A 15,239-nucleotide genomic window follows, 5' to 3' on the forward strand; every position below is an offset into this window, starting at 1 on the left:
GACAAACAGCCGGAGAGGGAGTCAGGACACTCGGCACACGCCGTAACCCGGCTTGGCCCCGCGTCCTGCCTCGGCCCTACCCACTGCAGGGAACTCGGCCTTCTCTTTCACACGCTGTTTAGGAAAATTTGTTGGAAGCAAGAGGGCCGTCAGGATTTGAGGCAGTGTCTGGTATCACGGTTTTCTGGATCATGTGGGTAAGTTGCCCAGCACTTGCATCCCAGTACACAACACCCTCTTTCCCCCTACGTGTCACTGCAAACATGTAAAAGTCACTTTAGTGCCGCCAGTCGCTCCTTCACCTCCAGCAGGCTCCCCACCCATGCCAGGCCCTGGCCTGAACCGTGTTTTCAATTCCAATCTCTACTCAAGCTAGCTGTTCTTCCTTGTACACAATTTAGCGCAAAAGTTTTGTTTGAGAGACCTCAGTTTTCACCTTTATACGAGGAGGGAATATTTACTCCACCACCAGAGCAGATCTGACGATAAAATGACCTCCATATTCCCAACAAGCTAAACCCCAGATGAAAGCTGTAATCAGCAGGACACAATGAAGCACTAATTTAGAAGAATTAAAGACTTTAGTTAAAATAAATATTGCTAAAGTAAGAAAACTAAAACTTCCCTTTTGATAACAGAAGACAGACTAAAGAAACTGATAAATCATTGAAGGAACTGATAAATCATGGAAGCTGTCAAACTAGGCTTTTGCATCCTGAATAATCAATAGACCCCATGAATACAATACAATCATAAATCAAACAGTCCCAGAAAACAGAATTCAGCTGTCAAAAGTTAAAAAGTCAAAGAGAAGAAGACCTATCTTACTTCATCATTTTAAGACCCTACCCCATAAAACGACCACTGACCCATTTCAAAAAACAAACTACACATGCTTGATGGCTTTTTTGACTAATTACCATACAAAGCGAAGAATAGGATGTACCAGAGTTATGACTATGCATTTGTGGTTTGTGTATTCAATACTCCTGTACATAAAAGACCCTGCGATGATCTGTAAATTGTGGTGTGTATTTGGGAGCGATCCCGCACGCTGCCCAGCGTCGTAATAAACATACACTTTCTAACTTTAAACTGTTAGAGAGTCTTTGTCCGTCATAGTTAGATATTAGTATTAAATCAATATCCATAGTTTTTTAATAATTCAACAACAACTGAATTTTGTGAGCATGGACAGTTCACAGAAGATTAGAGTTAGCCAGTCTTTCTAACGCCTTCACAGGGGACCACTTCTGTCCCCCCAGCCACCCCTCTCCTACCCACTGGAATCAAACTGTGTCTGCATCCAGGCCATAAAATGCTCTCTAAATGCCCACTGGGTGCTGCAGGAGACCAAAGGACACCCACTGGACCCCAGGGGAGTCACTGGGTCGTGTGCTTTGCTAATGGGACCAGCTGTCCTCAGTCCTTTCTGCACCAGTGGCTGAACAGCAGCGCTCAATGGAGGGACCTCAAGTGCCCCAATTTCCTCAGTGCAGGAACACACAGTGCTGGCTGTCAGTGCTGGATTTCAGTCCATGTTTCTGCCATCACCAGCAAGCCCTTAGCTTCTGGATGCATCAAAGATTTATAAGACATAAGCAGAATATCCAGGATGCCTTTCAATTTTCTATCTCACCTGACTACAACGGATGTTAAGTATGCAGCAATTCTGCAGTCTTGCTAAGGAGAGGCTTCTTATTTTGGGTCTGAGCAGTATCTTTCATTTCCTCTTCTACAGGAATGCAGTTATTGGTTTGTTTTTTGTTTTGTTTTGTTTTGTTTTAAATTCTGATCATTTAGGGTGGAGGAGGAACTTCCAGGAATGCCGACAACAGTAACCTTCGATCAGCAGAAATATACACAAAAATTTTCAGAGGAGTCAACAGCCTCCAAATACAGAGCCCTAACTAATTTTAATACACAAACAGTAGTAGCTGGGTGGCATGGGCTCAGCCTAGATCTCTGGCCCAACTTCCCAGGCAAGCTTCAGGGTTGGCAAGATCAGGGTTGAGACCCTAGTTCACATTTTTAGCTGTACATTAACGTACTTGGGAAGATCTGATGACATACCAGGCTAAGTAAACATAGATTAGCTATTTGGTTACATGGTTACTTGCTGTTATTTTCCCAGAACCCTGCCAGCAAACATTTAATGAGGTAACAAGCAACTGAAAACAACCATATTATAAAAAATGGCTGGCCAACAGGAAAAGGCCACCCAGCCTCCCTATGACAGATTAGTGCAAACCTCATCTCCTTGACTCCCCACTTGCTTCAAGGAGTGCTGTGCCTTTCACAGCCGCTGAACTAATAGGCAAGTTAAATAATTACCTTTCTTGTTGCTCTACACATCTAAAAGCAGTTATTATGTCAACCTGACTATTTCATTTGAAGGTTAGGAAACTTCATTTGCTTACAGCCCGGTGCTGTTTTCTAATTATCTGCATGGTGGATAGTACAGATTGTGGACTCTGCAAATGAAGTTGAAAAGCAAGAAAGCACACTTTATCTGAGCAATCGTGTCCTCCCCATTCCCAAATGCCAGTTTGCTCTCATGCTGCATCTTTTCCTTAACTGTTCTGGTATAGGATAAGACTCTTTTTGCATATTTGCTCTGCTGAAAGGCCTGGCTGTGTTGGCTGACATTATAATGTATCTCAGATGTACATGAAAGTTCCTGCTGCTTGAGACAGACAAAGGAAAGCAGGGTTAAAATATAATCTCTTGAAACAGCTCTATACTTTGCTAGATAATTTTTCACCCAACTATTAAGTAAATGTGCTTTGCTGTGAGTTCAAAGAAGATGCAAGTGGGGTGAAGATTACACAAATTCTGCTGATCCCTCAGAAAGGCTTAGTTACCCAATGTGCCCTGGCAGCTCACTAAACAGTGACTCTGTTCCCCCAAGTTAAAACATTAGGTTTAATTTGGCAGGATAAATAATTTATCAATTACTTCAGCAGCTGTTTTTGAGAAGCCTAGAAAGAAAACAAATGTTCCTGAGAGCATCTCCCTTACTCAGTTACTCAGCAAGCAGAAAGGAGTGGGTGAGGTTACTAAAAAGGCACTGCCATAACACCTTGTACCTCATAACGAGGTCCCTTTTGCCAGGAAAAGGAGCACAAAAATCCAGGGCAGCTTAGCAACCAGCCAGCACAGCGACAGGAGCCACTGACCTTTTAAACTGCTCACGGCCAAAGCGCTCACTGCTCCCTCTGCCCACCTCTCCAGCCACCCTAAAGCTTTCCTTCTTTAAAGAAATCCATTCAATAATGATATCACAACAGTGTGAAGATGCAAAGCAGCTGTATGACAAAGGACAGAGGAACAGCTGGTACAGTCTCACTGGTCTGCCTGGGGACCAAGGGTGGCGTTTTCCCTGCCTTATTCACCTGCTCCATTTACGGTGTTGGTGTACCTGGCAACTCCCTTATCTCAAGAAATACCACCCCCAGTGTCTGACAGTTTGGGTGCTTTTTGAAAATGCTCCATTTGCAGAGGGATACAGCCAGAGGAACAGCCATAGGTGAGGTTTGTATCAGCTGCCCCACAGCAGTAACACACAGATCCCAGACCACAGTGGTGATCCCACTCCGCTATTTGCTTATTCTTCACCCTATTCTGATTACACAAAATCAAAATGTCTCTGTGTGTTTAGATGCCTTTGCAATTTCTTTCAGAACTGCATAGGAGTCCATGCAGTTTATCCCAACAGAGCTGGCTCAGATATGTATTATCAACATAAATAAGCACAGAATCCAACACTTACTTTTACCTTTTCTATAATGCTGAGATGCAGAGATGTACGTGTTAGAATAAGAAAGAGACTTATCTAGAATTTTCTTTCTGGACCAGTGTGAGATGCATCCACACAGTTAAACTGTATGTGCCATTTGCTGCCTTTACCATGAAGATGGGGTGAGAGAAGCCTGAGAAACCTGAGTGATAGTCTGTGCCCAGAATGCCAGGACACACTTCCAGAACAGGTTTGTTCACACCAATGAATTTAAACTGTACTCCTCTGGGGAACAACAACATACACAGCTTTCAAAGTCATTTTAAGAACATTCGTGCAGATGAATTTTATGAAGAACAAGTATAAAGCAGTTTAAGCATAGCTGAAGAAGATTCATTAATGCATGAAAGGTAACAAAATTGCATGTATTTACTGCATTTAACCTATGCACCTAGCTTTAGGGAAGTTTAATAGCTTCTTGTATTCACCCTATTCACATAGCTCTAGGATAGATCTTCTATCGTTCTTGTTCTTCAGATTGCACCAAATATTATTTCTAGGCACTTGCTATATTCAAGTTGACCTCTTGCTTTAATACCCTCTTGCTTTCTATTCCCTATGACTGCTGCATCTTTAATGAAACAAAAAATAAACAAACTAAAGAACTATGAATAAAAGAAAAAACAAAAAGGGCATGGTATGAGTATCAAAGACAGAAGAGGAAGAGAGAAGAAGGAAAAAGCTAGCTAATAAAATAGAGTGTGACAGTGGAGTATAAGATTGAATATTTTACAGATTTTGAAAGAGTTCATTTCTTTTGCATGCCTTGAAGGATCAAGAATGACCATGTGTGACCACTGACCAGAGTCCTTCCCAGAAGTTTGCTAGCTACCTTGACTTAAACAATAGAGCACATTGAAATGGGACATGGTATTTGATATCAGCAAAGAAGATGCAGACAGATGCAAACCCTCTGTTGATTGGTCTAGTTAGGAGAAAACCGGGTATTCTTTTTTTGGCTTTTTTCCAGTTAGGAAAAAAAATACGACACTTTTTCAGCTTTTTTTCTTCCCCATATTCCCACACTAGCAATTGCATACCATGGTAGATACTACAGCCAGCATTCTGGGAGGCAGCTAAATCCTAAATTGTTCTTAAATACATGGAAAAGAAAGACTTCAATTCTGTACAGCTCTTGAGATACAAACACTATTTCTAATCTAATCTATTTTCTCCAGTCAACAGCTGTCTCATTCTGCACCCTGAGTTAGCTATTTAACTCAAAAAGAACAGCTTGTTTTGATTTCAGCAGAGACTATTTATCAAGAATTATATGATTATGACTTTGACTTGTTTAAAAACAATCCAAGAGGTTCTTTTCAACCCTATGTTCCTAAATAAAAATACTCCATTGCGCATCTTAAGCACTCTATAATGTCAGCTTTTTTTTCTGCTTAAATATGTGTCTGTCCAGTCTCTAGACACAAACAAAGTTTATGTTTTTCTGAAAAGAATGGCTGATGTATCCAAGGAAATGTGCCTTTTGTGAGCAAGTAATCTTGCAGATTATGCATGTCTTTACAAGCAGGGTACACATTCAGCTTCTCAGACCTCCATAAAATCAATCTCTCTCCAGCACTGTTACAAATGGTTAAAAAAAAACTGCTTACCTGAAAGTTCATTTAGGGAATTGTACCTGAATCAAAGTAAACAAACAAATATCTAAAAAAATCCCAAAAGAAAACCAAAATTCAACCTGACTTTTAATTGCCATAACACAAAGACAAGAAGCACATGAAGACAGATTGTAATAAGTGCTTCATACTTTTTCCAGTTTCTTATCCATAATATTCCTGAATAAATCCGGATGGTTTTTTTTTGAAAATGTGTAACCACTTTTATACATTTAGGGAGTGATTCCCCTATGATACCAAATAAAAGCAACATTAATAATCAATTTGTATTGCAGTAGTACTTTGGGGCTTCTAATCAGAATGCAGTGTCACAGGGCTGAGCATCATACAAACACTTGATAAAACTTGCTCTCCATCTAAAATGTATCCAGATAGAGAAGATGAAATGTGTAACAGCCCAGCTTATGAACTCCTATCACTATGCTGAACAGCAAATGCTCTTTGTTTGCTTCAGTTAATTCATGAGGGAGGTGGTTGCTGGACACATTGAACAGGAAAAGCAGTCTGGAAAGCAAAGGGGATGCTAAGCAGATGGTAGAGAATGGAGATGCCAGAGAGGGGCATAGGTGAGTGGGGTGATACAAAAGAAAGGCAAGAATTTAGAATACTCTCTTTTTACTCAAAAGTAAAAATACTCAGAGCTGAAATGTGAAAAAGATGGCAAAAGGAAGGGCTGTAGAGCAGCAACACTCTTATTTCCCTAAAGAAACATTAACATCAGATGGTATTTGTTTAGAAATTCTGAAAAAGCTTTTTAATCAAAGTGGTCCTCAAGTGTCACCTTTCCCACATCTGGTATATAATTTTTTCCATTTTCAGGACAATTTTGCCCTGAGAACGAATGCCACTGCAAAGCTGCAGTGGAACATGTGAGAATAGCACATTTTTTTTCAGATCATTATGTAGTCAGTCTGTGGAAATCACTACTCTCCCCTTTCTTCACTGATTCTGCACCCCAGATTCTACTTTGGTGATAGGGATGCAAAAATTAACCTCTCTTAGGTAATTGATCTGATCCCTCCAGAGAAAACTGGGGTGTTCTCAGGCACGCCAGGAGTGCTCAGGCACCCACAGTGTATCTATGCCTGGGTAAAACTGAGGGGCTGACAACATGGTGACACATCTCCCTGAACATACCTGGAAGTGCCAAAGGCCACCCAAAAGCTGTGGTTGCTGCCAGCTTTTGTGTCTTGTCTCTGATAAGAAATGAGTGCTGATGAACACCAGTTCCAGCAAACATCCTTGGTGGGGAGCCCCAGCCTGGGGAAGCACTGACAGCCCTTCTGCAGTGTCTGGGAGAGGTGACACCCAGTCCAAGCTCCTGCTCAGCAGAGGACATCCAGAAGGCAGGAGGCAAGGCCAGGGGACACTTGCATGGCCTCGCCTAGAAGTCTCAGTGATACATTTAGAGAACCTGTATCTCTACTTGGAGCTCTTTCACAGTTATCACCTCTTCAGCCTTTCTGTTTATGGAAAAACCTTGTTCAAACCATGCAAAACTAATCTGGTTTATAATTTTGTCCTTGATGTGCCTGGCTGGGTTTTAATAAGATGCACTTAAATAAAGACATATTTTCCCCATGTTCTTGAAGAGTTCAGAGGCCAAGTGGCATTGCTGGGTTTTTAACAATTCACCCAGAAAAATACTTTTCACGGTTAATTTTCAAGATGTGAATCTTATACGAGTGCTTTCTAAATGGATAGGAGATGACTGTTTTAAAAATAAATTCTGTACCTACAGAACAAGCTATCCAGAAGGTTTTCTCTATTTGTCTGATGGTTTAGGGCTGCTGTTGGTGTCAATTCATCATCATCTTCGATGTGCAATATTTGCCAAAGCTAATCAGGCATGGAAAGGCAAGGCAGGTTATTTCCTTTTGTTCACACAAGCTTATGTTCTGAAACAAAGCTATTAGGATACTTGATGCTGTGCATGCTCTTCTAAAGGACAATATGCACCATATGATAGCAAGCTGTCACTGTGACTATTACTTGTCTTGGGAGATTTTCAGCTGAAATCTTAAACTCTTTGAAAAAGTCAGATAGCCCTACTATCATGTCAGAGCAACAAATTATTTTTCCTTTAATAATGGTAATATATAATCATTGTATATTGGAATTGTGCATTAATTTCTAGATACTGGACAGACAATTGTTTGAGACAAAAAAACAGGATGTCTGTCATTTCCTGAAACAGACTTCCAAAAGCAATTACTGATGAACGTGGTTTTACAGGGCTAGGTATTTCTGAAAACTAATTGTGCAAATCACATTTACCTTATTAAAAGAGCATAATATATTATAATAAATCCATGAATACATCTCTGCTCAAGCAAGCTCACATGTGTGTCACTCTTCAGAAAGTAACAAAAGGGAAGCTACTAAGCTGGGAAGGAAACATTAAATACTAAAATGAAAGACCAGGAAACAGATAGAAATCAAGAGGAAAAACTCTTAGCAAGCCATACAAAATATATCTCTGACCAGCAAGAATGTATTTGACAGTGCACACACACAGTGAAAATATGCATCTACTCACAAGTAACTGTTTTGGTGAAATCACATGCTGGAAGTTAACAAACAGCCAAAGTGTCCTGGGCAGATCAGCACATTCTTCATGCTCCGTCTTCCATTCAGCCCCACCAAGCCATCCACGTTTCAACTAGATCCTTGTTTGTTACCATATTTTAGTTTTTAGGAAAACTTTAAAGCTTTGAGAGAAGTGCCCCAGGTTCCCTTTGCTGAGTGAATACTGGTGCAGCTGCTCGATTACATCATTTTTAGAAACAATCAGCAAGAACTTTCCATGATACTTAAGGGTGTGCTCCTGCTAAGTCAGCACTGCAGCCCAGAAATATAGTTTCTCAATTTTATGTTAAAGAACATTTCTCTTCATAAAATGTTTTTGCTTTGGTAAGTGAAACACAGAAAAAGAAAAATCACCCTTTACACTTCATATATATTTTGCCATTGCGCTCCAGATTTCTGTTTTAATTTCTTTAAAAGTTAGTCTCCATTTCCATTTTCTTTGATGTTCCCATACATATCCTTAGCTTGTATCCTCTCAGCTCCACAGACACACAGAACTGTCAGCTAGCAGACACGGCGTTCTGTGTTACACTAAGTGTTCAAACAAGCCTGTGATGGAGATGTGATTGGAAAGAATATTTGAAAAAATATCTGACCACAAGAAGCATGGGATTATCTAACTCATAAAAAGCATGAGACCAAGGGCATTGCACCAAGGGACCCAAAGGTGCCTCTGGCAGGAAAACAAACCTGTAAGTAGTGAGGGCAGAAATTTTACAGAAGAGGAGTTTGAGTTACTCTAGCAGTAAATGAGACAGTATGTAGAAAAACAGGAAACCATTTTCCCCAGATTGTATCACATTTGTCTTTTCTCTTCAACATCTACACTGTAAAGCCAGATAGCTGTAAAAGAAGGAGGGAAAGAGCCCATCTGGAGGAGCAAGACAAGATGTTAGGGAGTTGTCTTGTTAAATGTTAGCAATGATAAGAGAGCCCATAAAAGGTGACATTTTAAAGTACTTGAAAAGGGAAAGAAAGAGTGAGGCTGATGCCATCTAAGAAAAATAACCTAGAAATTTATGTAAGAACTGGTTATAAAAACACTGGTATAAATTCTCTGTTTCTTCTTCCTATTAAACCGAGTCCTAATTACAGCAGCTGAATATTTACAACCCCAGAACCAGCACAGCCTGCCAAATCTGCCATAAAACACCCAAAGGCTCCTATGGGGAAACTCTCAAATGGAAACACTTGAGAATCAAACTATGCAGCCTCTGCTTTTTCATCTGATCCTACAGGCCAAATTGCTGGGCATTTATCATAGCATCTTGAGCCACTGATTTGGAAAGTTTATAAAAACAAGAACCAGGCTAAAAATTAAAGAATAGATTGTAGAACTAACTTTCAACCTGGTACCATGCTCCAGGATGTACTCCATACGAGTTATAAGAAAGCTAAAAGAAAAAAGAGAGTAGTCCTGGGATTTCACTCTCAGCTTCCTTATTCACATTACTGGTCAAAGAGCCATGGTGAAGAAATGCATTTGGTACCTGTTTAGACTGGACAGTCATGAGAGTATCATTTGGTCAAAGTCCCACCACATGTCAGCTTGAGAATAAAAAAATAAGATTTAAAAGGACACCCAACAGTTATCCTCTTATCCTGTTATTCCAGCCAACCTTGTAATTGTCTCTTACCTAGATCTCGTTATCAATAATCCTTTCAGTGGGATCAGTTTCACTTTAAACAGCTTATTAAATGGATGATAAAAGGAGCAAAAAATAGCTCAAGCATTATCAGAAAGCAAAGATCATTTCAAAAACCAGTGTTTATATATTGATACTCAGAGTATGATATTCCTTAAAGTCTTCTCACTGTGAAATTAATTTTTTTTCTGTAAAAATAAACAGGTCTTAGTGATTTTTTCAAGAACATCTACTTACAATGGAAATTCACCCCCTACAGGAGATAAACTATAACTATCAAGATAGTATTATTTAAATTGCATCTTCTGAATTACCTGAAAGTATAACTTGGAGCATCCCAAAAAAGAGTTGTTGGTTCACCCATAAATTTATTTGCACCATAATAACAAAATTATAATCTTGATCTCATGCTAAAACTGATAGACAAAAACTAAGGTCAAATTAAATTATTATCTTGTTTTTCAGCTATAAGATGTCTCACTGAGGTAAGTTTCCATTTCCAATTAAGTACCACTGGTGTACCCTGAAAAACATTAGAAAGATGTTGGCAGCAACACCTGCCTCTGAAGCTACAAAAAGCTCTGTTGCACATTCCAGCAGAGTGTTAGGCAATTTCTCTTCTTGAATGGTCATTTTACATTAGGGTAGGTTGCACTTAATAAATTTTAAATTTCTGCAAAGTTCTAAATTCACCTGAAACAAAAATAGAATCCCAACAGACTTTTAATGAGTCCACAAGTGGCGGCAGATTTCCTTTTCCACCTCCACTGCCACCCTAAAACACACTCCACTGGTTTCACACACTGTCCTGTCTGTCACCACCTTCACATCCTCTGTTTTCTTTCCCCACATAGATTTTATTTGGTGCATTGGTGCCAACAACACAGACCTTTCCTGTCAGGAAGCATTGATACACTGACAACAGCATTTACATGCTTGCTATATTTTCTAGAAGCAGTAAAACTAAGGGATGTTTTATTTTCTAGGAGTTGCTTCATGTACCAAGTTTTCAAAACCCAAGGTTTACTTTCTCATTTGGATAAAAGTAAAAATTGCCTACTAAAGGAATACCCTGCAAAGTACCTCTGCTTATATGCCCAAGATGTCCATGCAAGACCTCTCATCTGAAATACTTTGTTAACCCATGCTTTCGAGCAAACAAAGCTTGCAAACTAACAAGTGTCATTTTTCCATCAGTCACTCATGAGCTGATTTTATGTAGCGTACCTTGCACCATAAGCCAAATGCAGAATTACCTCATAGGGGTTGCAACCCCTGAGAGATTACTCTCCACTCCATTAACTTGATTAAAAATAGACCAGCTGTGTGGGATAATTCTATTTATTCTTTCCAACTTGCTACTCCATCAGGCTAAATTAAATGGGCAGTGATAGAAAGAACTCTGGTCACAAACAAGAGAGGAAACACTGGCTTCATGAAGAGCAAAGGATGGTGGACCAGGCAGGGAATGAGTCACAGTTCACTCTAGATCTCCCATTCACTTGCACTGCTTTGCTCTTTGCCCTGCCTACTCTACATCTGGATCCCTAAGCTAACCAGAAGGGGAACTGTTCAAAGCTTTGGATCTGTGCTGTGTCCCACAGAGCTAAACAGAGTACAGAAATAACAGTGTTTGCTTCTACAGGAAGCTGGCTCTGTCTGGGATTCACAGGGATGTCTCTGCTAACAAAGCGTTTTTGCTTTGCCAATTTGCATCACAGCCACGTGCCAACCTGCAAAAATGAAAATGAGATTTGACCAATTTATTTGCTCTCCAACTGCATCCTGTTTGGACTGCTTAGATTTTCACGTATTTAGGGTGGAAGCCAGGTCCTTCAGTACATAATGACAGAAACTGCATATTTTTGCTGAGAGTTTCAGGGTCTTTTGTGATCAGCTGTGATGCTACATTCAACACATTGTTCATCCAATACTAAATTTTCTGCTGTCATCAAATTGTATTTTATGGCAGCTGCATTTCCCAATTTAAATATTTGGGCCACTTTCAATGCAAAATACCAGATGCACAGAGAAATAGTCTGAACTGATTTAGATGAGGAAACAAAAAAAAATTATTAATTCTATACTTAACACTGAAAATAGCTTTCATAAAAAAAAAAAAAATTAAAAAAAAAAAATAAAATAAACCCACAACAATCTCCAGCTGCTATTGGAGCTGATATTGGGCAAGTGGAGAAACTACCTGGTCTTTGTATTAACAGTCCTTTCAAGAGGGAAAGTGCTGCTCCTCTCATCATTTGGGGTTTGACTCTCCTTATTTCAGGTCTTCCTTTCCCTGTACTTTAATGGCTTTTATGGGAAATAAAGGTGAGGAGTTTGAAAGGCTGATAACAGGGGTCTCTGGAGGACAGGAATAAACACCAAGTCAAGGAATTACCAATCCAAATACTCTGGTACCTTTGGGAATGCATAAGAGTAACACAAATATGGAATCCATATTCCATTGCAGTATCAGCCAAAGAAGACAGAGCAGAGGGGAGCTGGGACAGTGACCATGGAGAAGCAGCACACCCTGCACTGCCCCTTCTCAGCTGTGCACCCACCAGTAGGTTACCTGAACAAGCTCCAAGCAGTCCTCTGAGAGAGGAGCTTGATATTGTCAAACATGACAGCTTGATGAGATAAGGTTTAAAGGAGGCATTTGACAGAAGGAGGCATTTGACTATGTCTACAGACTAAATTAAGGACTTTTGTGATGTCTTCAAGAAGCTCTCAAAGCAACCTAGTTTAAAATGTGTTTACAATGAACACTCTAAGACATGACTAATAAGGTACTGAAATAGCCCCCAAAACACTGTGGCCAGCAGGAATACACCATTTGAATCAGGAGAGATGTTAACTGGGAAACTCAAGAACACCACAGACTCCAAGAAACCCCTAGAGAGGCAGAGAAAAGATCCCACTTCCCACATTTGCATTTCACATCTGGGAAATGTGAATCATTACATCAACATTTAGAGAAATCCAGAAACAGCAGGAAGAAAGGAAACTTCGAGTTAAGGAAAAAAAAAAAAAAAAGGCGAAAGACAGGAGATCGTTTCCATCTTGAACAAAAAGAGAGAAAAATGTCAGCACTGTCCTGCTGGGGACTGAGCATGAGCTGAATTCCCAACTCCAAAAATACTTCCAGGTCCTATTCAGAAAGGGGAATGCAGTGATTTTGTGGTTGTTAGCTAAAACATCTTCTCTGTTTTGATACTCCAAACCTGCCTCTAGGACATTCTGCAAGAGCTGGGAAACACCTTTCATTTTTTAAATATCCAAAGAAAATGTTTTCTTCTCCTATTTGTTTTCTATCAGGAGCTTTGCTTCTGACACTGCAATCGAGAACTGAAATTTCTTTTACTATATTTTCATCTGCACTCTCATCTAATGCTTCAAATGGATTTGAGAAAAGCTTTCAATCTTTAGGTACACTGTTACTCCAGAAGAAATAGAGTATAAATGATGTGTGTAGGCAAGTACACTGCCATTCTGTGACAAAAGCTGAGGAATCCCTGAAGTTTGGTCACATCTCTTATTATTGCAAGATATGGCAATAATTTTGATGGTATCCCAGTCACTCAAAGATTGCACAAGAAACTTGGAGAGTTGGAAAGAAAAGGGTGGTAAATGGGTTTTCCATAATTTACCTCTCAGTAGCTTAAAGGAACAAATATGTACATTATAAATAAATATCCACATATGGTCTAGGGCTTGCCATGATCATTATTTCTGGACAATTATGACAACCTTCTGGTTGCAACTAATGTATTTACCATTCAAAAAGCATTCAAGGACAGTATTCCCCAGAAACTGAATATATGCTAGTGACAATGAGAACAGTAAAAGAAAATTATGTTTAATAGTAAAAGGAGGCCAGATTATTTCTTATGTCTTGTTTTTACATTAGTTTTTAATCCTATCTACTTCAATAGCATTACTCAACTTGCAAGTTGATGCAGAATGTAAGCCTGACTCCTGGTGCATATAAACATGGGTGTACATCTCTTACATAGACCAGACATACAACACACAGTAAAAAAAATACAGTTCCTTCATTTTTCTGTTATTTGCATAATGCTCTGAGACAGCATTCTCACCAAAGCCCAGAAAATCATGTTACAATAAAACACCAAACAAGGAAAAAGACCAAGTTTTTCAGTGCAAACCAGTAATGTTGTCTAAAGGTAAACACTAAGGACTCTTCATTTACTGCTTTCTCACTTCATTATCTCATAAAAAAAAACCAAACAAAAGTTAATAAATACAACACATAAACCAAGAAAGAACAAAAAATGCTGTTGCTTTTTTTTAAAGTGAAGTAAAAGCAGTAAGACTATCTCGTTTGTGGATAACTTGTAGTTGTCCAACACTGAACTGCAGCTGAGAAGCAACTATTCAGGAGCACTTGGATTGTATGCAAAGTAACAGATAGAGTTTTACTAATGAAGACTAAATTCATCCCAACTCACTAACAAAATATACTGTTGCATGCCCTCAAGCCAGTTCTACAATTCCCAGCTGCTGCAGGCTCTGGGGAAGAAATCTGCTACAAATTGCTGGCTAATCTTACCAATAAATAGCTCATCTCGCTGCTGAAGAGATTATCTGCTGCCTCAGGGGCCTGCACAGCTTAAAATGCTGCAGAGACAAAAGTGATGGATTTTGATCTTACAGTGTAAGGAAAGATAAGTGCCTTCTGGCTATCCCTGAGTTCTGTGGGCTCCTCTTTACTGCCACAGTGTCTGTGACTGTGCCAGACAAGTGTCATCTGAGCAGCACCACCCTCCAGTGCTGAGAAATACTTCTTCCAAAAACAGGAGGATGAAGGACCTGAACACCAAAGATTTCATACTTAGAAGACCACAGCTTTCCCTGCGTGCAGTTATATCCAGCATCCTACAAGCTGCAGAGAGACAAGGAGCCAGTCCAGGAAAAGACAGTCTCCACCTGGGTGTCCTCACCCAGAGCAGCTGATTCATTGTCCCATCAGCAACAGCTCTCCCACTTCACAGCAAGAGCAGAATGCTTTCAGAGAGGAAAACAAAACTATCAGTTCAATAAGCTCCATAGGAAGCACCTTCATTTCCAGTGAAGAAAAACAGAGTGATTAGCTTGGACAGCTTCGGTTTTGGTTTTTAAAAATTACACCTTTCCAAATGTCTCCATCCCACAGGCTGGGACCCCATCTCCTGAAGGCAAGCTGTAGCTTGCAGTTCTATTGCTCACAGTCATATCAATGTGTGCCAATTAACACAGGCAACAATATAGCTCATAAAATATGTATTTTGCTCTCATAAGGCTGCTGTAAAGAAAACCCTATTGGGAAAAAATGGATAAAGTTAATATTTTTATTTATTTTAATCTGCTTTTTTAAATCTACATGAGACTCTACAAAGATAATCCAAACTGCAGCTGTAGTGACCCACCACAGGACAGTAAAGGTAAGATATTTTTCTTCAATGCCATGAAGATTCTTGTTTCAGGTTGGAAGGAAAAAGTGATTTTTCTCTGTTGAATAAAGACACTAAGAGCATGTAATTTCTCCTTCAATTTCTATGAACAAGA

The 15,239-nt window shown here is 39.6% G+C and overlaps 1 protein-coding gene across 5 annotated transcripts in view; it reads right to left on the reverse strand.

The window, feature by feature from the left end:
- The window catches only part of SLC16A12 (solute carrier family 16 member 12), a 31,644-nt gene that overhangs the window by 12,712 nt on the left and 3,693 nt on the right, over positions 1 to 15,239 (reverse strand). The window lies entirely within an intron of this gene.

Source organism: Zosterops lateralis (genome assembly GCF_965231275.1).
Source record: "Zosterops lateralis genome assembly, chromosome: 8".
Taxonomy (NCBI): Eukaryota; Metazoa; Chordata; class Aves; order Passeriformes; family Zosteropidae; genus Zosterops; species Zosterops lateralis.